The following is a 24,961-nucleotide window of genomic DNA, read 5'->3' on the forward strand; positions in this document are numbered from 1 at the left end:
TTACCATGGTCCTCCAGGAGTGGTCCTGCAAAAATCAGCAAATCTTTAATCAGACTAAATAATTTAGAGATGTTACAAAATTCTCTGATAATGGATGAAATGAAAATACAAAGTCAGGTCTCCAACCATCTGGAATTGACCAAATTAGTTGAGGACCATTAAATATAATAAAAATTAGAGGGAGATTTTCAAAGGCACAAAGTTCAGTGCCTCAGTCCCATTGAAAGACATTGGAAGTTGGGTGCCTATCTCCTACTTGTGCCTTTTAAAATATCACCTCTACTATTTCATGTTATATTTAAGTTTATACACAAACAAAATCAAGATTTAAACTTGTGCCTCACTCACCAAAAATAACTCAGCCCCTTACATTTGTGTAGTAATTTGAATAACCCTGATGAGTGTGAAATTTTTTACTTCAGCCTGCAGCAATACTGAGATGGGCACAAGATTTAAAAAGTGTAAACTCGCCCACAACCCCACCTATTCCAGGGCTGCTGGTTAAGTCAATGATGAAGGTTAGAGCAGCCTTGAGGGCTGCTCTAACTTGCACTTTGACTATAACAGCCCCTATGTATGGTTGCACTTTATGAGAATAGCCAGATCATAGGAACGCCCCAGATATGGCCCCATCTGCCCAGAAGCAATGTAACCTCTGAGCTAGAGACTGCTGAAGGGGGCTTAGAGCCAGTTACCCCACATTGTATGTCACAGAGTCCCCCTAAAACCAATGTATTCCTTTACAGTTCTTTGTACCAGATGGCTGCACTGCAACTATGACATTTCCCAAGGACAGTTTCTGAATCTAGCCCAAGAGTTGAGGCTTTTGGTGCTGAGAAGGGACAGTGGTAAAAGGCCTCTTGTGCCATCCCTCCACACTCAAGATAGGGTCTGGAGAAATTATGCCCCTAAGTAGGCAGGTTTTATACAGGGAACCTTCTCAAGGATTATGTGTGGATCAGAGGCTGTTATTATGTAGGGGTTTAGGATGTGTCTTGAGAGTTCAAAGAGTTACTCTTCACATATCAGTGCAAGGTTTTGAATTAGAGTTGGGTGGAAAATATTTTTCCCAATCCTGGAATATTTTCAAGGGTTTGACTTTTTTTCCCACCGCAATGGGGACAAAATCTTGAAAATATTTACATAACAAAAAACCAAAAACAAACCAAAATATTCAGCTCGGGTCAACTAAAACATTTTGTTTCAATAATTTTGAAATGTTTCATTTCAATTCTGACCTTTTCTTCCTTTTTAGCCCATTTTTAGTATATTTATCTTACATTTTGAAAAACTCATTTCAGCTGGAATTTTTTTTTTTTGCGAGGTGGGGGGGAACCTTGACTTTTCAACCAGCTCTAAAGAGTACTCATGTGAATAAGGAGAGTAAACTGGGCTCAAAGCATTAATACTCTGATGTGTGGGATACCCCCATCTCTTGCTGAAATTAGTGGGAACTGAGGAGACACACATCTCAGGAGATGGAGCCTTAAAATGTATCTTCCTACCCTGTGCAGAGGTTTGTGAATTGGTCAGACACATTGTAATGAAAGATAAAGAATGAAAACATTTCCCAAAATCCCCCTGATTGTAGAGCTGTTCTCAGATTTTCAGAAGCAAACACACTTATGTTCCCCCATGAGTAGTGCTACAAAAATCAGAAAACCTTTAATCAGTTTAAATCATCTGGAGATGATGTTACAAAATTCTGATACAAAAGCATGAATGGATATACAAAATCAGGTCTCTAACGACCTGCAATTGATCAAATTACTTAAGGGCAATTACATAAAATTAAAATTAGGGGGAGATGTTTAAAGGTAAAAAGGGCAGGTGGGTGCCCAACTCCCATTGGAAGTTGGGTGCCTAACTCCTATTTGTGCCTTTTAAAATATCACCTCTACTATGCCATATTATGTTTTGGTTTGTGCACCAAAAAAATCAGGATTTAAATCTGTGCCTCACTCACAAGCATGATTCAGGCTCTTAAGTGAATGTAGTACTTTGAATTGCCCTGAAGAGCATGAAATTGACCGAATTAGCTAAAGGCGATTAAATACAATAAAAATCTAGGGACATTTTCAAAGGCACAGAGGGAAGGTAGGTGCCCAACTCTCACTAAAAGTCATTGGAAGTTGGGTGCCTCACTCCTCCTTGATCATTTTAAACTATCACCCTATGTAATGTTATGTTTGTCTGTACACAAACAAAATCAGATTTTAATACTGCTTCACTCACAAACATAATTCAGCCTCTTCAGTTTATGTAATATTTTGAATTACCCTGAAAAGTGAGAACTTTATTTCAGCCTGCAGCAATGTGGAGACAGGCACAGGAACAATGGGGTTGAAACTTGCCTGTGTCCTCACCTATTGCAGGGCTGCTGGTTCACTCTTTGATGCAGGTTAGAGCAGGCTTGAGAGCTGCTCTAACTTGCACCCTGAACTGTAACAGACCCTATGTATGGTTGCACTATCTGACACTAGCCAGCTCATAGAAATGCCCCAGTATGGCCCCAGCTGCCTTGCAGCAGCATAACCCCTGTGCTAGGGACTTCTGAAGGGGGTTTAGAGCCAGCTACACCAGATTGTATCTGTTGCAGAGGCCCCTACACCACATATTCCTTTTACAGTTCATTGTACTGGTTGGCTGCACTGCAACTATGACATTTTGTATTGAATGTCACCCAAGATTGGAGGCTTCCTGTGCTGAGGAGGGACAGTGGCAAAATGCTTCTTGTGCTGGCTCTTCACACATGATATGATCTGCGGAAATTCGGTCACTAACTAGACAGTCTTTATATAGGGAACCTACTCAGGAGTTATGAGTGGATTGGAGGCTGTTATTATGTAAGGGTTTAAGATGTGGCTAGAATGTTCAAAGAATTAGCTTCATGTATCAATCCAGGGCTTTGAATGAGAGTTGGGTGGAAAATAGATTTTCCATCCCTGGAATACTTTCAAGAGTTTGTCTTTTTCCCACCTTAAATGGGGACAAAGTCAAAATCTCAAAAATATTCACAAACCAAAAAGTCAAAATCTAAACAAAAATTCAGCTCAGGCCAACTGAAATATTTTGTTTCAATAATATTGAAATGTTGCATTTCAATGTTGACGTTTTCTCTTTTTTTAGCCCCCTTTTTAGTATATTTAGATTATATTTTGAATAAAAATCATTTGTATTGGGATATTTTGTTTTGAAAATGTCAGAATGTTGTGACAACTTTGAAGCTTTTTTTCAAACCTGGAGCATCATTGAATACAAACCTGTTTCATAAACGTTTCAGTTTCAACAAATTGGCATCTTTCTATGAAAAAAAATGATTTGTACAAAATTCCCAGCCAGCTCTACTTTGAATGTCTTTGTCAACTGATGAACTCCATTTTGTTTTGTGAAGACCATTTATGATTATATTAATTTTGGATTAGAGTAGCCCTTATGTATCAGAGATTTAACACATAGTGGATGCACTATATCTGGAAGCTGTGACAGAGCAAGCAGTAGTCATCAGGTTTGAAGGGCTTTATCCCAGTGGGACAATAGTTCTGCTGGAAGCAAGCCCAGTGACTTTAAATTACTCTGCTTATAAAGGGTGGAGCCTGAAAATTCCCTGGTAGAAGTGGAAAAAGGTGTCAGAAGCTGTTTTAAAAGCTGAATGGTCTCTAAGCTCAGGGGCTTTTTTGTAGCCAGGAACAGAACACCTAGCTGAAGAGAGTGGAGATAAGAAATAAGTGGACTCCCCTAGGGACACTTCCCAAACCCCAGGACACCCAGGGTAGTGAGAACTGTTCTGAGGATTGAATTTCAGGTGTTTGTTATTTTTAAAAAATCTGTAACTCTAAGGCTGCCTTTAAGAGTAAAGTCAACTGTGGTTAAGAAATTCTCTTTGCCTACACCTGTGGTTCTTTGCTGTCAGGTTGTCCCCAAAGAGGTTGAAAAACAAGCCCAGAGGCTAGGTCCACAAAGGGATTTAGGTGCCTAACTGCCCATTTTGATACCTCACTCCAAGATTTGGATCCTCAAAACCTTTACTCAGCTGCTGTCTAACCCGGGGCCTCATTTGCTATGGCATAAAGGGGCAATTGTGCTCCCCAAGACTTTGGCTTGTCCCTGCCCAGGTGCTGCAGGTCTTTATGCCCCAGTCTGTCTTTCACTTTTTACCCTCCCTAGATTTTCCAGGATATAATATAATCACATACAATGTTCTGTATGCTGGCACAATGCCCCCACACGCCCCCTCCCCCCCCCAAGGGGGGGGGAGGGAACACACACACACACACACACACACACACACAAAGAATTTTATACCCTGTGCCTAAACCTGTAGGTGCCTAAAATTTGGCTGGTGGGCCTGTGAAAAGCAGCTTAAGACCTGTTGCCTAGTTCAAAGCAAAGCCCTAGCAGGATGCTCAAGCTAGGGGATCCCCCACTATCTTTCCTGTGGGGCCAGAACAGGTAGGCCATCTCAGAGCCTGTCCAAGAGCAGGCTTACCAGATTAGGCCCCTCAGGAGTAGTTAGCGCACTCACCCAAAACGTGGGACATCTGCGTTTAAATGCCACAGTACCCCATTTGGAGCAGGGATTTGATCATAGGTCTTCCACCTCCCAGGTAAATGCCTGAACCACTGGGTGGGCTATAGGGTATTATGTTGGGGGTTCTTCTCTCAATCTGTCCTCTTCAACCTGTTTGACTTTATATGAAATACTTGAATAGTCACTGCAGCAAGGAGTGAGTGAGACTCTAGAGCCCAGTGGTTGGGGCACTGACCTGGGAAGTGGGTGGCCCGATTTCCAGTCCCTGATCCAATGACTAAGTACTTCATACATAGTGGAATACCTTTAATAGTAGACACTAAGAGGCCCCTCATAACAGTTCTCAGGGGAGGAAGGAAACATGGGGTCAAATCACTGCTCCATGTCAGGTGGAGTTGGGATTTGAAACCACATCTCTCACGTCCTGGGTGAATGCTCTAACTACTGATATATAGAGTAAAAAGGAACCTTTTCTGCAGTTGACCTGACTTAAGTAGCCAGTTCTCTTTGAGGGTTAAGCTTAGGCCATGCTGGTTTCATCAGCAATTCCTACTGGTTGCTTTAGGCAGCACAGCATGTTGACTTCTGTGAATCCCTTTTTAGGCACCCACCTCTCCCTATGCATTGTACAAGGAGCCTGAGCACCTACATTGTGACTGTGAATTGCACTAAGCAACAGGGTGCTTAAAGCGAGGCATTGCACTGCTGAGTCTAAGTCCCCTTTGGATCTAACTCAGCGCCCACAGTCTTGGTGGAACTCTGCAAGTGCACAGTTGGATTCTTTGACTAAACAAATTCCATGTGACCCTAATATTTGACATCTCATTATTATTATTAAAAAATTAAACATGCAACAAAACTGTCAAAAATCCCCATTTCCTATTCTTTCACATTTGTTCTTCAGGAAAATATTGCCAGACCCCAAAATAATTACTAACGAGATACTGTTTAAGGCCAAAATCATGCTGCTGCCAAACTGGCAGCACCACACCCTACACTGGGTATAGCTGGGAGCTGTCAGAGCAGATCTAGCTATGGTCAGAGTGAGCTGGGCAGGCCTGTCCCCACCCTGACCCAGGATGTGTCCCTAGTGGCCCAGATTCCATCTGGGAGCAGCATATGAGGCAGGAACTACCACATGTTCCAGCTTGTGAATGAGTGGGATGCTGCAGGGCTGGCCTTACACTCCATTGACACCCCAGACCCACCACATGGCCCCATTGATTCCCCCCCTACACTCCGCCCTCTGGAATAACATCCTTCTCCCGCTGCCAGCTAACAGAGTTAGTCTGCTGTGGTGCTGAAGATTCAGGATTCAAACGTTGCTGATCGTGGAGGAGTTGTTACACTACCACATCACTGAAATTGCTGGAACTTGTTTTCTTTAAAACAAGCTTAGGAAATTATATACACAAAAACTCTACATTAAATTAATGTTATTTAAGTGCCAAAATCAAGCAGTTGAAAGTTAGGAAATACCAGATTTGCAGTTGCCTGTGCAGACATAGATGCATCAATTTCAAGGCCAAAAGGGACCATTGTGATCATCTAGTCTGACCTCCTGTATACCGCAGGCTGGAGAACTGCCCCAAAATAGTTCCTAGAGCAGATCTGTTTAAAAAAAAAATCAACCTTTATTTAAAAATTGTCAGTGGTGGAGATTCCACCATGAATCTAGTAAATTGTTCCAATGGTTAATTACAATTTTTATTATATTTTATTATTGGTTAATTACCCTCACCGGTAAAAAATTACACCTTATTTCCACTCTCCATTTGTCTAGCCTCAACTTTCAGCAATTGGATTGTGTTATAGTTTCTTTGCTGCACTGAAGAACCCATTCTTAAGTATTTGTTCCCCGTATTGATACTTATAGAGTGTGATCAAGTTACCTCTTAACTTTCCCTTCGTAAAGCTAAATAGATTGAGCTCTTTGAGTCTATCACTTTCACGTATTATGATATAGACTTTAATTATATGATCACCTGTGTCATTCAGTGCACAGGATGGATGCACGTGTGGACAGAATTAAGGTTGCTCTGGCAATTGTATATCTAGCATTGTCTAACTTTCAAATGTTTGACTTTGCAACCTAAATAACTTCCTTTTAACATAGCTTTTTATATGTACTTTCCAGTATTGTTTAAATACATTTAATACTTTGCACTCCCTGTCCAACCAAAGTTCAAGGGTGTTTAGACTGAGGACCCCAATTTCAGCAAGGTATTTAAGCACAGGCTAAACTTTAAGAACATGAATAATCCCATTGATTTCAATGTTTATGTATAAATTCTCCCCGACTTACTCCCTGTGCAATCCAGTTGACCTCAATATATATAACTCCAGTTAAGAACATAAAAATGGCCACTGGATCAGATCAATGGTCCATCTAATAGAATAGAATCATAGGACTGGAAGGGACCTCGAGAGGTCATTTCGTCCAGTCCCTTGCACTCAAGGCAGGACTAAGTATTATCTAGACCACCACGACAGGTGTCTGTCTAACATGCTCTTAAAAATCTCCAATGATGGAGATTCCACAACCTCCCTAGGCAATTTATTCCAGTGTTTAACCACCCTGACAGTTAGGAATTTTTTTCCTAATGTCCAACCTAAACCGTCCTTGCTGCAATTTAAGCCCATTGCTTCTTGTCCTGTCCTCAGGGGTTAAGGAGAACAAATTTTCTCCCTCCTTTTAACAACCTTTTATGTACTTGAAAATTGTCATCATGTACCCTCTCAGTCTTCTCTTCTCCAGACTAAACAAACCCAATTTTTTTCAATCTTCCCTCATAGGTCATGTTTTCTAGACCTTGAATCATTTTTGTTGCTCTTCTCTGGACTTTCTCCAATTTGTCCACATCTAGCCCAGTATCCTGTCTGCTGACAGTGGCCAATTATATTGCAGGGGGTGTCAGTCTGGGCAGACCTGTGTCATTAGACTTACCCTTTCTTGACAATACACACTGTATCATCAAACAAAAATATTATACATGGCATGGCAGTTAACACTTGCTAATATTTTAGATTAGCCTACAATGTTTTTACCTGCTTCAGGATCATGCTGTTCCCTGTGATTTCCTGAAATAGAAAAAAGATATAAGGTATTTAATCTAGGCATGCAGATAATTTTCCAGTTACTGTTCAGCACATGTACCATATAGGATCTTCTTATTCAAGTTACCAAACACAAGATTCAGAAAAAGAGCGTAATCTTCCATTCAGTAAAGGTTTCCCTTTTTCTTCAGCCTAAAATAACTTCTACAGTCCATAACAAGAACACACCACATTTCATGGCAGTGTCATACTCCTCTTAAAGATCCAGTTTGTTACCCCCAAAGTGATAGTTTCAGTGTTCTTTGGAATGTCATGCAAGTCACTAAGAACTCAATCTTTCAAGACACTGGGCACTATTATCTTGCTTAAGTAAAGCACTGTGTGCCGAGTAGAGTGGAACAATCACTTCCCATGTCTTACATATAACACTGCTGCTAATACACTCCAAACTGATATTAGCCTCATAGCATCACCACATTATTGACTCATATTCAATCTGTCATCCATTATAACCCTCAGATCCTTTTCAGCAGCACTACCACCTGGCCAGTTACTCCCCATTTTGTAGTTGCACATTTGATTTTTCCTTCCTAAGTCTAGTACTTTGCACTTGTCTTTACTGAATTCAGAATCTGGTTTGCTTAGCATCTTGCCAACTTTTCCCAGCTGAAACTGACAATGTCTGGCAAGATGTCTCTTCCTCCCTTTTCCTTTAATCTCCAGCCCTGCCCCCTGGGCACGCACCCAACCACCCACTCTACAAAACAAAATAAAGGCCACATTGTGCCTCACCCTTATGTGGGCATAAATGGTTCAACAAATCCATTTTGAAGCACTTAGAGGAGAGGAAAGTGATCAGGAACAGTCCAGCATGGATTCGCCAAGGGCAAGTCATTCCTGACTAACCTAACTTCCTTCTATGATGAGATAAATGGCTCTGTGGATGAGGGGAAAGCAGTGGACATGTTATTCCTTGACTTTAGCAAAGCTTTTGATACGGTCTCCCACAGTATTCTTTCCAGAAAGTTTAAGAAGTATGGGCTGGATGAATGGATTATAAGGTGGATAGAAAGTTGGCTAGATCATCGGGTAGTGATCAATGGCTCCATGTCTAGCTGGCAGCCAGTATCAAGAGGAGTGCCCCAAGGGTCGATCCTGGTGCCAGTTTTGTTCAATATCTTAATTAATGCTCTGGAGGATGGCATGGATTGCACCCTCAGCAAGTTTGAAGATGACACTACACTGGGAGGAGTGGTAGATAAGCTGGAGGGTAGGGATAGGATACAGAGGGACCTAGACAAATTAGAGGACTGGGCCAAAAGAAATCTGATGAGGTTCAACAAGGACAAGTGCAGAGTCCTGCTCTTAGGATGGAAGAATCCCATGCACTGCTACAGACTAGGGACCGAGTGGCAAGGCAGCAGTTCTGCAGAAAAGGACCTAAGGGTTATAGTGGACGAGAAGCTGGATATGAGTCAACAGTGTGCTCTTGTTGCCAAGAAGGCCAATGGAATTTTGGGCTGTATAAGTAGGAGCATTGCCAGCAGATCGAGGGACGTGATCGTTCCCCTCTATTCGACATTGTTGAGGCCTCATCTGGAGTACTGTGTCCAGTTTTGGGCCCCACACTAGAAGAAGGATGTGGAAAAATTGGAAAACATCCAGCGGAGGGCAACAAAAATGATTAGGGGGCTGGAGCACATGATTTATGAGGAGAGGCTGAGGGAACTGGGATTATTTAGTCTGCAGAAGAGAAGAATGAGGGGGGATTTGATAGCTGCTTTCAACTACCTGAAAGGGGGTTTCAAAGAGGATGGATCTAGACTGTTCTCAGTGGTGGCAGATGACAGAACAAGAAGTAATGGTCTCAAGTTGCAGGGGGGAGGTTTAGGTTGGATATTAGGAAAAACTTTTTCACTAGGAAGGTGGTGAAGCACTGGAATGGGTTACCTAGGGAGTTGGTGGAATCTCCTTTCTTAGAGGTTTGTAAGGTCAGGTTTGACAAAGCCCTGGGTGGGATGATTTAGTTGGGGATTGGTCCTGCTTTGAGCAGGGGGTTGGACTAGATGACCTCCTGAGGTCCCTTCCAACCCTGATATTCTATGATTCTATGAAATCATCTCCTTTGCACCATATTATAAGGACCAGACACAACTTCAGGCTTTGGGCCATCTCCCTCCTTCCTACCTCACCCCTCACCAGCCTGTGAGTGGGACTGATGCAGTGGAGGAGTGCACCGAACCTCATGGACTGGTGTTGCATTCGTCCTGCATCCCAAGCACTCCATTGGGTAATGTAGCATGGGACACTGAGAAGTTGCACTGTTTTATCATCACTCAAATTTTTAAATTTGAGCATTAAAATATGGCATTTCAGGAACTAGGGTTACTTACTTATAACTGGAGTACTTTGCAGTGAGCCTCTGCATATTTACACTCATCAAGATATGTGCATCATGAGCCACCAGGATATTCTGGAGAGCGGCATCCACTGGGGTTACTCGCCCTCATCTCTTCCTCCCATTCTGGAGGGTTCTGATGGTGTCAAAGGGGAAATAGCCCCAACTTCCCTTCAGTGCCTTCCTCTAACTTGAGAATTCCTAAACAGAGACTCCAAAGAAGTTGGGAAGGTGGTAGGAGAGTGTGAATATGCAGAGGCTCATCTTGGAGCACAACAGGAGCGAGTGGGCATTGCCTCCTTCCCAGATGGACCAAAGGACAGAGGCAACCACCCCCTGGTGGGCAGAGCTGGGACACCACTGCCTTCCCCACCGGAAGCAGAGGGGTGGGATAGGAACAAAAAGTATAAAGGGAAGGCCCTCCAGCTCAGTCGGAGAGGAGCCACTGGAGGAGAAGGATGTCTCTTCCCCACCACTGGAGCTTGAACCTTACAGCAACTGCTGCAGCACCCAAGATTTGGAGGGACTGCTAAATTTGCTTATCGCCAGAGACATGTAGGATTTGCTGTGGCTGCCATTAGCTGTTTATCTCAGCAAGATGGACGATGGCCCCAGGTACCCCTCTCGAACAGGAGTGTAGGAAGTAGTCCACGGCATAGGAAGTAGCCTAGGGGAGCCTAATATAGTTTGGTTGTGTTGCTGACTGACCGCTGGCCAGCGTGTTGTGGCTGGATTTCCCCGCTGACCCAGTAGAGGAGCGCTCCACCACTGTTAGGGCCTTGGGCTGGGACGTCGTGGAGTGGCAGAGGTAAGAGGACATGGGCCCACCCAACTCCACCACGTCCCAGACCAGGAGCCTCGGAGTGGTTGCCTCTTTACCATAGGCCAAGAGACCTGTGTTTGTTGGTGGTCTGCCATAGCCAGGACCCCCGATTGTTTGCTGCCCTGCCCTGTTTGAGGGCCTAGTGTATAGACTCACTACTGCCCTGTCCTGACTACAGGCCAGAGAATCCTGACTTCTCTGCCCTGCCCTGTCGAGGGACTGGCCTCCTAGACTTTGCTGCCCCACACTGTTTGAGGGCCTGGGCTAATAGACATGTTACTGTTCTGTCCTGAATACCAGCCAGAGCCTTCTAACTGTTTGCAGCCCGACCCTTCCTGAGGGCTGGGTCTTATAGACAGTGCTGCTCTACCCTGATTGCAGGCTAGAACCCTCTAACTGTTTGGTGCCCCGCCTGGTTGGAGGACCAGGGCCCCTAGACAAAGTATTGTGCTATCTTGACGAATGGCAGGAGTCCCAGTGCTAATTCCCACCTGAACTGTCCCCTTCCAGAGGACTTCTAGCAAGTGTGTGGCCTCCCTCCCAGACAGAGAGCGTGTCAAGGTTCCTTCCCCACTCTGAACTCTAGGGTACAGATGTGGGGACCTGCATGAAAACCTCCTAAGCTTACTTTTACCAGCTTAGGTTAAAACTTCCCCAAGGTACAAATTAATTTTACCCTTTGCCCTTGGATTTCCACTGCCACCACCAAACTTCATCTGGGTTTACTGGGAAACGTAGTTTGGACACATCTTTCCCCCCAAAGTCCTCCCAACCCTTGCACCCCACTTCCTGGAGAAGGTTTGGTAAAAATCCTCACCAATTTGCATAGGTGACCACAGACCCAACCCTTGGATCTTAGAACAATGAAAAAGCATTCAGTTTTCTTACAAGAAGAGATTTAATAGAAGTAAAGGAATCACCTCTGTAAAATCAGGATGGTAGATAGCTTACAGAGTAATTAGATTCAAAATATAGAGAATCCCTCTAGGCAAAACCTTAAGTTACAAAAAAGACACACAGACAGAAATAGTCATTCTATTCAGCACAGTTCTTTTCTCAGCCATTTAAAGAAATCATAATCTAACACATACCTAGCTAGATTACTTACTAAAAGTTCTAAGACTCCATTCCTGTTCTGTCCCCGGCAAAAGCAGCATAGACAGACAGACCAGACCCTTTGTTTTTCTCCCTCCTCCCAGCTTTTGAAAGTATCTTGTCTCCTCATTGGTCATTTTGGTCAGGTGCCAGCGAGGTTACCTTTAGCTTCTTAACCCTTTAGAGGTGAGAGGATTTTTCCTCTGGCCAGGAGGGATTTTAAAGGGGTTTACCCTTCCCTTTATATTTATGACACGCCCCCCAAATCGCAGCTAGGGTGAAACGCTGGCTGGGATTTCTTCCTTGAGCTCTAGGAAAAACAGAGTTAATAAGACACATGCACCTCTAAATATACTACCAAGTACATGAAGACTAACAATATTTTCCACATCTCAAGGATGATTTTAACCAGTTGATTCCGGGAAACTTTCACGGGAGAGTGCATCAGCCACTTTGTTAGAAGCTCCTGAGATGTGTTGGATGTCAAAATCAAAATCTTGGAGAGCTAAACTCCACCAAATAAGTTTTTTGTTATTTCCCATGGCGGTATGAAGCCACCGTAGCGCAGCATGGTCGGTTTGCAGGTGGAAACTCCGTCCCCAAACATATGGGCGTAGCTTTTCCAGGGCTTAGGCACTGGCGTAACATTCTTTTTCACTGACTGACCAGTTGCTTTCCCTCTCAGACAGTTTTTTGCGGAGAAACACTACAGGGTGGAATTCTTGATCAGGTCCTTTCTGCATTAAAACTGCTCTGACACCATGCTCGGACGCATCTGTGGTTACTAGGAACGGTTTGTCAAAGTCTGGGGCCCTTAGTACAGGGTCAGACATGAGTGTCGCTTTAAGCTGGTTAAAGGCCTTCTGACACTTTTCGGTCCACTGAACGGCATTTGGCTGTTTCTTTTTGGTTAGGTCTGTCAGTGGGGCAGCGATTTGGCTGTATTGCGGTACAAATCGTCTGTAATAACTGGCCAAGCTTAAGAAGGATTGAACCTGTTTCTTTGACTTTGGGACAGGCCAATTTTGGATAGCATCCACTTTGGCCTGTAGGGGGCTGATAGTTCCTTGACCCACCTGGTGTCCAAGATAAGTCACTCTGTTTAGGCCTATTTGACACTTCTTAGCCTTAACAGTTAGTCCTGCCTCCCTTATGCGCTCAAGGACTTTTTGTAGATGTTCCATGTGTTCTGCCCAGGAATCCGAAAATATGGCCACATCGTCCAGGTAGGCAACTACATATTCTCCCAATCCCTCTAGGAGACCATCTACAAGTTTTGGAAGGTTGCAGGTGCATTCCGCAGCCCGAAAGGGAGCACGTTAAATTCATACAGCCCGACACGTGTGACGAAGGCTCCCCTTTCCTTGGTGGATTCATCTAGCGGTACATGCCAGTACCCGTTGGTTAAGTCCAAGGTAGAGATGAACTGGGCCCTTCCCAGTTTCTCCAAGAGTTCATCTGTGCGTGGCATTGGATAGTTGTCTGGGCGAGTTACAGCGTTTAGCTGACGGTAGTCCACACAAAAACGTATCTCCCCATCTGGTTTGGGAACTAGAACCACTGGAGATGCCCATGCACTTCCAGAGGGGCAGATTACACCCATCTGTAACATATCCTGGATCTCCTGGTCTATAGCAGTTTTAGCTTGAGGAGTCACCCGGTAAGGTTGGACTTTAATTGGGTGACCATTACCTGTGTCAATGGAGTGGTATGCCCGTTCAGTCAGTCCTGGGGTGGCTGAGAACGTTGGCACGTAGCTAGTGCACAGCTCCTTGATCTGCTCTCGCTGCATACGCCCAAGGGTCATGGAGAGGTTCACCTCTTCCACATCACCAGCACTTTTCCCTTCGTAGTAGACACCTTCAGGCCACTCAGCGTCGTCTCCTCCCTGGGCTGTAAACTGACAAACCTTTAATTCTCTGGAATAAAAGGGCTTTAGAGAATTAATATGGTACACCTTGGCTTTCGGTTGGAGCTGGGGAATGCTATGAGATAATTAACACGGCGCTCCTGGACCGTGAATGGCCCTTCCCACGATGCTTCCATTTTATGGGCCTGGAGCACCTTTAAGACCATGACCTGGTCCCCTACTTTGAAGGAACGCTCTCTGGCATGTTTATCATACCAGGCCTTTTGCTCTTTTTGAGCATCCTGTAAGTTTTCTTTAGCAAGGGCTAAAGAGGTTCGGAGGGTGTTTTCTAGGTTGGTTACAAAGTCCAGAATGTTAGTTCCTGGAGAAGGTGTAACTCCCTCCCATTGCTGCTTCACCAACTGTAATGGCCTCTTAACCTTGCGGCCATATACAAGTTCAAATGGTGAAAACCCTAAACTGGGATGTGGTACAGCTCTGTAGGCAAAGAGCAACTGCTGCAACACTAGGTCCCAATCATTGGAGTGCTCATTTACGAATTTATGTATCATGGTCCCCAAAGTTCCATTAAACTTCTCCACCATGCCATTTGTTTGATGGTGGTAAGGAGTGGCAACCAAGTGATTTACCCCATGAGCTTCCCAAAGGTTTTCCATAGTTCCTGCCAGGAAATTAGTCCCTGCATCTGTGAGGATGTCGGAGGGTAAACCTACCCTGCCAAAAACCTGGTCTTGGGGTTTTCCCACTCTTTGGCATACTTCACAAGACCGGACATAGGTAGAAACATCCTTGCCCATTCCCTCCCAGTGGAATGACCCCCCCCAAATGGTCTTTGGTCCTGTTCACCACAGCATGGCCACTAGGATGATCGTGGGCTAAGCTGAAGAGCTTGGCCCGGTATTTAGTTGGAACTACCAACTGCCTCTGAGGATGCCAGTCTTCCTGGTGCATACTGTGGAAAGTATGCATCCGATGAAGTGAGCTGTAGCTCATGAAAGGTTATGTGCAGATAAATTGGTTAGTCTCTAAGGTGCCACAAGCACTCCTTTTCTTTTTGTGAATACAGACGAACACGGCTGCTACTCTGAAACCTGTCATGATGCAAGGCACTGCATTTAGCCATATGGAGTGGAAATCTATCAACTGCATGAAAAAACTTGCACAGATACAGACAGACATCATCTTCCTTTCCAAATGCAAACAGATGGGCATCGTACCAAAAGGACTGAAGGTAAAAAATCCATTACAATCTACATACCACACAGACTATGCTGACAGCTTGTGCCACACGCTCTCAAAGAAACTGCGGAACCACATGATCAACATCCTCTGCAGCAAACAGGGAAAGATAAAGAATGAACTCTCAAAAATGGATACTCTCATAAAAAACCAACCTTCCACACAAACTTCCTCGTGGCTGGACTCTACTAAAACTAGACAAGCCATTTACAATACACACTTTGCTTCTCTACAAAAGAAAAAGGACACTAAACTTTCTAAACTACTACATGCCACAAGGGGCCACAGCAACGTTTCCCTCAACCCACCCAGCAATATTGTTAACCTATCCAACTATACTCTTAGTCCAGCAGAAGCAGCTGTCCTATCTCGGGGCCTCTCCTTCTGCCCCTCCACCCCCACGAACATGATACAGTTCTGTGGTGACCTAGAATCCTATTTTCGACGTCTCCGACTCAAGGAATATTTCCAACAAACCTCTGAACAACATACTAATCCACAGAGACCTCCCTACCAACACTACAAAAAGAAGGATTCTAGGTGGACTCCTTCTGTAGGTCGAGACAGCAGACTGGACTTCTACATAGAGTGCTTCCGCCGACATGCACGGGCTGAAATTGTGGAAAAGCAGCATCACTTGCCCCACAATCTCAGCCGTGCAGAACACAATGCCATCCACAGCCTCAGAAACAACTCTGACATCATAATCAAAAAGGCTGACAAAGGAGGTGCTGTTGTCATCATGAATAGGTCGGAATATGAACAAGAGGCTGCTCGGCAGCTCTCCAACACCACTTTCTACAAGCCTCTACCCTCTGATCCCACTGAGAGTTACCAAAAGAAACTACAGCATTTGCTCAAAAGACTCCCTGAAAAAGCACAAGATCAAATCCGCACAGACACACACCTGGAACCCCGACCTGGGGTATTCTATCTATTACCCAAGATCCATAAACCTGGAAATCCTGGGCGCCCCATCATCTCAGGCATTGGCACCCTGAAAGCAGGATTGTCTGGCTATGTAGACTCCCTCCTCAGGCCCTACGCTACCAGCACTCCCAGCTACCTTCGAGACACCACTGACTTCCTGAGGAAACTACAATCCATCAGTGATCTTCCTGATAACACCATCCTGGCCACTATGGATGTAGAAGCCCTCTACACCAACATTCCACAAAAAGATGGACTACAAGCCGTCAAGAACACTATCCCCGATAACGTCACAGCAAACCTGGTGGCTGACCTTTGTGACTTTGTCCTTACCCATAACTATTTTACATTTGGGAACAATGTATACCTTCAAATCAGCGGCACTGCTATGGGTAACCGCATGGCCCCACAGTATGCCAACATTTTTATGGCTGACTTAGAACAACGCTTCCTCAGCTCTCGTCCCCTAATGCCCCTACTCTACTTGCGCTATATTGATGACGTCTTTATCATCTGGAGCCATGGAAAAGAAGCCCTTGAGGAATTCCACCATGATTTCAACAATTTCCATCCCACCATCAACCTCAGCCTGGTCCAGTCCACACAAGAGATCTACTTCCTGGACACTACAGTGCTAATAAACAATGGTCACATAAACACCACCCTATACCGGAAACCTACTGACCGCTATTCCTACCTACATGCCTCCAGCTTTCACCCTGACCACACCACACGATCCATTGTCTACAGCCAAGCTCCACGATACAACCGCATTTGCTCCAACCCCTCAGACAGAGACAAACACCTACAAGATCTCTATCAAGCATTCTTACAACTACAATACCCACCTGCAGAAGTGAAGAAACAGATCGATAGAGCCAGAAGAGTTCCCAGAAGTCACCTACTACAGGACAGGCCTAACAAAGAAAATAACAGAACGCCACTAGCCGTCACCTTCAGCCCCCAACTAAAACCCTCCAACGCATTATTAAGGATCTACAACCTATCCTGAAGGATGACCCAACACTCTCACAAATCTTGGGAGACAGGCCAGTCCTTGCCTACAGACAGCCCCCCAACCTGAAGCAAATACTCACCAACAACCACATACCACACAACAGAACCACTAACCCAGGAACCTATCATTGCAACAAAGCCCGTTGCCAACTGTGCCCACATATCTATTCAGGGGACACCATCACATGGCCTAATAACATCAGCCACACTATCAGAGGCTCGTTCACCTGCACATTTACCAATGTGATATATGCCATCATGTGCCAGCAATGCCCCTCTGCCATGCACATTGGTCAAACTGGACAGTCTCTACGTAAAAGAATAAATGGACACAAATCAGATGTCAAGAATTATAACATTCATAAACCAGTCGGAGAACACTTCAATCTCTCTGGTCACACAATTACAGACATGAAAGTTGTGATATTACAACAGAAAAACTTCAAAACCAGACTCCAGCGAGAGACTGTTGAATTGGAATTCATTTGCAAATTGGATACAATTAACTTAGGCTTGAATAGAGACTGGGAGTGGCTAAGTCATTATGCAAGGTAACCTATTTGGAGATGGAGAAGGTAAAGGCTCAGCAGAATATACCAACAAACCCTAGCAATCCTTCTCCAGGTACCACTTCCCATCCCAGAAAGTTCCCCACCTACAAGGCAAGCGATGATACGGAGGCCTTCTTAGAAAACTTCAAAAGGGCCTGCCTTGGGTACAGCATCTCTACCGACCAATACATGGTAGAGCTGAGGCCGCAGCTCAGAGGACCTTTAGCTGAGGTGGCGGCTGAAATGCCTAAAGAACACATGAACAAGTATGAACTGTTTAAATCGAAGGCGAGAGTCAGAATGGGGATAACACCCGAGCATTCTCGTTGGAGGTTCAGAGCCCTAAGGTGGAAACCAGACGTGTCATTTACCCGACATGCCTACCGCATTGTGAAACATTGGGATGCCTGGATATCAGGAGCAAGTGTTGAATCTCCAGTAAATTTGCCCTTCCATGCAAATGGAACAATTCTTAGAGGGTGTTCCTGAGGAAATAGAAAGATACATCCTAGATGGGAAGCCCAAAACTGTAATCGAGGCAGGAGAGATTGGAGCCAGATGGGTGGTGGTGGCAGAGAAGAAGAAAACTGGTTGCAGTTGGAGCGGAGACCAGAAGGGACAGCCCCAGACCACACCCTATTACTGGGGGCCGCCCAAGGCCCCACTACCTCCCAAAGAACCCTCCAGACACTTTATCGTCCCACCACCCCATTCTCCAGCAACCCGCCTCACCCCAGTGACCCGTCAGCTGGACGATGTTTTAAATGTAACGAGCTGGGGCATATAAAGGCCAACTGCCCCAAGAACCCCAACAGATTACAGTTCATTGCACCGGAATCACACCAAAGATTTGCAGGCCCAGATACCTCCCAGATACCCTTGGAGCGGAGGGAAACTGTGAGTGTGGGCAGGAAGAAGGTCACCGCGTGGAGGGACACCGGAGCACAAGTGTCAGCTATCCATGCTTCCTTAGTGGACCCCAATTTAATCAACCCGGAGATCCAAGTGACGATTCAACCCTTCAAGTCCAACTCTTTCAATTTGCCTACAGCCAAGTTGCCTGTCCAGTACCAAGGCTGGTCAGGAACGTGGACTTTTGCAGTCTATGATGATTATCGCATCCCCATGCTGTTGGGGGAAGACTTGGACAATCACGTGAAGCGGGCCAAGAGGGTGGGAATGGTCACCCACAGCCAGGCTAAACAAGCTGTGAGGCCTAGCTCTGTTCCGGAAACTTCTATCAGGACCCGGTCAGAGGTGATGGACCCGGACCCCAGGCCAATGTCTGCAACAGCAGTAGTGGATCCAATCCCAGAGACCCAGATGGAACCAGTCCCAGAAACGGAACCAGTGGAAAAACCAGCACCAGACCCATTGCCAGCACTGAATCCAGTACTTGCAACCTCAACACCAGAGGGCCCCACCGAACCTGAACCGGCAGCAGCCCATAACCCTATACAAGCCGGAGCCTGAACCCCAAAATAGTGTCCCAGCAGAGAGCGGTTCACAGTCAACGGAAACAGCCCCATCCCCTACATCACTTCCAGAGGGACCAAGCATAGGTCCACAATCCACTGAGGAACTGATGTCTCCAGCATCAAGAGAACAGTTCCAGATCGAACAGGAAGCAGATGAAAGCCTCCAGAGAGCTTGGACGGCGGCACGGAGCAACCCACCGCCTCTCAGCTCTTCTAATCGATCCAAGTTTGTTGTAGAAAAAGGACTTTTATACAAGGAAACTCTTTCTGGTGGACACCAGGAAGACTGGCATCCTCAGAGACAGTTGGTAGTTCCAACTAAATACTGGGCCAAGCTCTTCAGCTTAGCCCACAATCATCCTAGTGGCCATGCTGGGGTGAACAGGACCAAAGACCATTTGCGGGGGGTCATTCCACTGGGAGGGAATGGGCAAGGATGTTTCTACCTATGTCCGGTCTTGTGAAGTATGCCAAAGAGTAGGAAAACCCCAAGACCAGGTCAAAGCCCCTCTCCAGCCACTCCCCATCATTAAAGTTCCATTTCAGCGAGTAGCTGTGGATATTCTGGGTCCTTTTCCGAAAAAGACACCCAGAGGAAAGCAGTACATACTGACTTTCATGGATTTTGCCACCCGATGGCCGGAAGCAGTAGCTCTAAGCAACACCAGGGTTAAAAGTGTGTGCCAAGCACTAGCAGACATTTTTGGCAGGGTAGGTTTACCCTCCGGCATCCTCACAGATGCAGGGACTAATTTCCTGGCAGGAACTATGGAAAACCTTTGGGAAGCTCATGGGGTAAATCACTTGGTTGCCACTCCTTACCACCATCAAACAAATGGCATGGTGGAGAAGTTTAATGGAACTTTGGGGGCCATGATACGTAAATTCATAAATGAGCACTCCAATGATTGGGACCTAGTGTTGCAGCAGTTGCTCTTTGCCTACAGAGCTGTACCACATCCCAGTTTAGGGTTTTCCCCATTTGAACTTGTATATGGCCGTGAGGTTAAGGGGCCATTACAGTTGGTGAAGCAGGAATGGGAGGGAGTTACACCTTCTCCAGGAACTAACATTCTGGACTTTGTAACCAACCTAGAAAACACCCTCCGAACCTCTTTAGCCCTTGCTAAAGAAAACTTAAAGGATGCTCAAAAAGAGCAAAAAGCCTGGTATGATAAACATAGGAGAGAGCGTTCCTTCAAAATAGGGGACCAGGTCATGGTCTTAAAGGCGCTCCAGGCCCATAAAATGGAAGCATCATGGGAAGGGCCATTCACGGTCCAGGAGTGCCTAGGAGCCATTAATTATGGAAAAGTAAGCTTAGGAGGTTTTCATTCAGGTCCCCACATGAAGGAAAGGTCAGCCTTCACCACACATGTTGAGCTGTATGAATTTAATGTACTCCCTTTCGGGCTGCAAAATGCACCCGCCACCTTCCAAAGACTTGTAGATGGTCTCCTAGCGGGATTAGGAGAATATGCAGTTGCCTACCTGGACGATGTGGCCATATTTTCGGATTCCTGGGCAGAACACATGGAACATCTACAAAAAGTCTTTGAGCGCATAAGGGAGGCAGGACTAACTGTTAAGGCTAAGAAGTGTCAAATCGGCCTAAACAGAGTGACTTACCTTGGACACCAGGTGGGTCAAGGAACTATCAACCCCCTACAGGCCAAAGTGGAGGCCATCCAAAAGTGGCCTGTCCCAAAGTCAAAGAAACAGGTTCAATCCTTCTTAGGCTTGGCCAGTTATTACAGACGATTTGTACCGCAATACAGCCAAATCGCCGCCCCACTGACAGACCTAACCAAAAAGAAACAGCCAAATGCCGTTCAGTGGACCGAAGAGTGTCAGAAGGCCTTTAACCAGCTTAAAGCGACACTCATGTCTGACCCTGTACTAAGGGCCCCAGACTTTGACAAACCGTTCCTTGTAACCACAGATGCGTCCGAGCATGGTGTCAGAGCAGTTTTAATGCAGAAAGGACCTGATCAAGAATTCCACCCTGTAGTGTTTCTCCGCAAAAAACTGTCTGAGAGGGAAAGCAACTGGTCAGTCAGTGAAAAAGAATGTTACGCCAGTGCCTAAGCCCTGGAAAAGCTACGCCCATATGTTTGGGGACGGAGTTTCCACCTGCAAACCGACCATGCTGCTCTAGAGTGGTTCATGCCGCCATGGGAAATAACAAAAAACTTATTCGGTGGAGTTTATCACTCCAAGATTTTGATTTCGACATCCAACACATCTCAGGAGCTTCTAACAAAGTGGCTGATACACTCTCCCGTGAAAGTTTCCCGGAATCAACTGGTTAAAATCATCCTTGAGATGTGGAAAATATTGTTAGTCTTCATGTACTTGGTAGTATATTTAGAGGTGCATGTGTCTTATTAACTCTGTTTTTCCTAGAGCTCAAGGAAGAAATCCCAGCCAGCGTTTCACCCTAGCTGCGATTTGGGGGGCGTGTCATAAATATAAAGGGAAGGGTAAACCCCTTTAAAATCCCTCCTGGCCAGAGGAAAAATCCTCTCACCTCTAAAGGGTTAAGAAGCTAAAGGTAACCTCGCTGGCACCTGACCAAAATGACCAATGAGGAGACAAGATACTTTCAAAAGCTGGGAGGAGGGAGAAAAACAAAGGGTCTGTGTCTGTCTGGTGATGCTTTTGCCGGGGACAGAACAGGAATGGAGTCTTAGAACTTAGTAAGTAATCTAGCTAGGTATGTGTTAGATTATGATTTCTTTAAATGGCTGAGAAAATAGCTGTGCTGAATAGAATGAATATTTCTGTCTGTGTCTTTTTTGTAACTTAAGGTTTTGCCTAGAGGGATTCTCTATATTTTGAATCTAATTACTCTGTAAGGTATTCACCATCCTGATTTTACAGAGGTGATTCTTTTTTACTTCTATTAAAAGTCTTCTTGTAAGAAAACTGAATGCTTTTTCATTGTTCTAAGATCCAAGGGTTTGGGTCTGTGGTCACCTATGCAAATTGGTGAGGATTTTTACCAAACCTTCCCCAGGAAGTGGGGTGCAAGGGTTGGGAGGATTTTGGGGGGAAAGATGTTTCCAAACTCTGTTTTTTCAGGAACGCAGATAAAGTTTGGTGGTGGCAGTGGAAGTCCAAGGGCAAAGGGTAAAATAGTTTGTACCTTTGGGATGTTTTAACCTAAGCTGGTAAAAGTAAGCTTAGGAGGTTTTCATGCAGGTCCCCACATCTGTACCCTAGAGTTCATAGTGGGGAAGGAACCTTGATAGAGCAGTTTAGGTTGGACATTAGGAAAATCTTCCTAATTGTCACGGTAGTTTAGCATTGGAATAAATTGTTCATAGAGGTTGTGGGATCTCCGTCATTTGAGATTTGTCAGAGCTGGTTAGACAAGCACCTGTCAGGGATGGTCTAATTACTGCTTAGTCCAGCCATTAGGGCTGGGGACTGAATGACCTCTCGAGGTCCCTTCCAATCCTTTGACTCTATAATTCTATGATTTATCTCTTTGTATGTCACTTTTAACAGGCAGTCCTTTTTTTCAGACACTAAAATGACAAAGTATCTCATGATTTAGTTGGTGCTGGTCCTGCTTTGAGCAGGGGGTTGGACTAGATGACCTCCTGAGGTCTCTTCCAACCCTAATCTTCTATGATTCTATATGTGACAAGGTCAGATTTGGAAGAGATGGAGCGACAGCTCTCAGCAGCCTTAGAACAGGAAATAAAAAAAACCTTCTCTATCCATAAGGACACCGTCTCCTTCTTCCAAAGCCATCCTGTGCCCTTAGAGGGCATCCCTCTCCCCCCCTCATCACAAAGACATGCGCTGAGGCATGGACCCTGCAGTACTGCATACTACAGAATATGTGCTCCCAATCAAAGAGAAGGCACACCCACTCCATCCTCTGCTTCTGCTGGGAGAGCTGTTAGTATCTGCCATCTCCACCCCAGTCCAATACCTACCATTGTTCCTCCTTCAGCAGATGATTGCCTCTCTCCCCACACAGGGGTGCTCAGGGTGTTACTATATTATGTGGTAGCTGCATGTGGCATATAATCCATCATGAAACCTCAGCACACCTCCATATGGAAAAGGGGCCTGATAAAAATATTTGCACCTGCCACCTCCATGAATTGACAGGTGATAAATCCAGATAATTCCAATTTATCTCTTTTGCCGCCTCCTCCTTCTTCTCTCATCCCCTCTTCATCGTCCTCCAAATATCAGTGTATTTTCTTCCTATCCCTTCCAGAGACACCATCTCTCCTCTCCTTGCCTCTGTACTCCACCTCTCCCTCACTCCAAATTCTCCCACTATCCAAAATTTTAAATATCATATTCTCTGTTTCTGCTTCCATTCCAGAATGGAGTTTTCTGATTTTAAAGAGGAAAATTCATTTTTAGCTGCAAGGGGAGGGAATGAAAAACGAGACGCTAGACTGGTATATCAGGCCTTGCCTCCAGCAATCTTACCTAGTGGTTGGATCATGAGTCACAGCTCGGTTTAATGTTAGGCCAGGGCTAGGGGTTGTACTGGAATCATGATATAGGGTAGGACAAGGGTCAAAACTGAGATCAGAGTCTGCAGCCAAATGAGTGTCAGGACCAGAGCCAGATGTCAGGATTTAGAGGGGATAAGAAGACAGAGGCCAGGCTGGAGCAGGTCAGTGGTGAGACTGGAATAAGGCTAGTCCAGGGCAAGGCCAGGGCTGAAGCAACTCTGTGGCAGGAGCAGGGGCAGGGGCAGGCGCAAGGGTTGGGAGTTGCTGTAGTCTGTTGCACTGCGAGGCAGCAGGAGGGTCCCTGGCTGGGTAGTGCTGATGCTCAGACTCATCTGCAGCTTTGCTGGCATTGTGGAAATAATTGAGCCTGGGGTCATCTGACCCAGTCTTTGCTTTGTGATAGGTTGCTGTCGCATACCTGAGGGGTGATTCACTGCCAACCCTGCTGATTGCAGAGTCAGAACAACAGCTGAGTGAGCAGCCCTAGATCGGCTGAGAGTTTGCCTCACAGCCAGGACTGCTGGGTCAAGCTGGAGCAACCCAGGGACCTTGCTGGTGAGTGGATCCTTATATGGATGCTGGATTTACAGATGACCAGACTTCAATGGACTGGACCTGAGGGGTGTGCAAGGTAGCCCTCCCACTTCCAAGGATCCAGACAAAACCCATCCTGGATGGACATCTGCTTTTCTCTTCTTTTTCTACAGGAAATCAGACCAAGTGACAATTGATCTACTGTAAATGACATTTGCCTCCGAAGGGCAGAAAGAAAGAAACTCGACGAGAGCAGCATGGAAGATCCTGTGTATGATTGATCGGAGGTTGCTGCACTTTACATGGTAGGAAGGAGCTGAAGGGTGGTTGGGGCTGATCCCCTTTTACACCACTGAAAGGGAAGGGGAGAGAAGTGTGAGTAACCCCAACAGATTCTGCCTTCTGGAACATTACAGTAGCTCCCGGCACAGGTGCCTTGATCGTATGAGTGGGAATATGTAGAGGCCACTCGAAGAAGAATGACTGTCAAAGCCATGTCATTACTAAATACCAATCAAAATCCATTTGTCATTATAGGAATGTGTGATCCCAGCAACAGTAACAATTTTAAGATAAAATTTTCGCTCGTTTCCTAAATGTATTCAAAATATATTATACCAATCAATAGTTTAAGGTGCAAATTCTTATCACAATACTCACTTTTATAACTGATGAACAGGTTGATGACAGAGATGAAGAAGATCGGGACAACTACTATCAGAATAAATATCTGAATCCAATCTGTGGTAGAAGAATCATCCAAGAAATATTACAAACATCGGTGATTATTCAATATTGTAAGAAATATAATACCATTTCAGATAAAAAACATTGCTCAAGCAGCTCACATTAGATTTATATCAGACAAGAAGCTGTAATATCACTTTATGGAGCAACACAAACATAAAAAAACAACCCCTATTTTATCTGTGTAAGGTCTCAATCCTG

The 24,961-nt window shown here is 45.2% G+C and overlaps 1 long non-coding RNA gene across 1 annotated transcript; it reads right to left on the bottom strand.

The window, feature by feature from the left end:
• LOC122463631 lies at positions 1-24,753 on the bottom strand. The gene is made up of 3 exons (XR_006287175.1): positions 24,674-24,753; positions 7,580-7,612; positions 1-25 (listed from the first exon to the last, which is right to left on the bottom strand). It is a non-coding gene; the product is annotated as an uncharacterized LOC122463631 (long non-coding RNA).
• Between the last annotated feature and the right edge of the window lie 208 nt (positions 24,754-24,961).

This window comes from Chelonia mydas, chromosome 23, assembly GCF_015237465.2.
Source record: "Chelonia mydas isolate rCheMyd1 chromosome 23, rCheMyd1.pri.v2, whole genome shotgun sequence".
In the NCBI taxonomy this organism is placed as follows: domain Eukaryota; kingdom Metazoa; phylum Chordata; order Testudines; family Cheloniidae; genus Chelonia; species Chelonia mydas.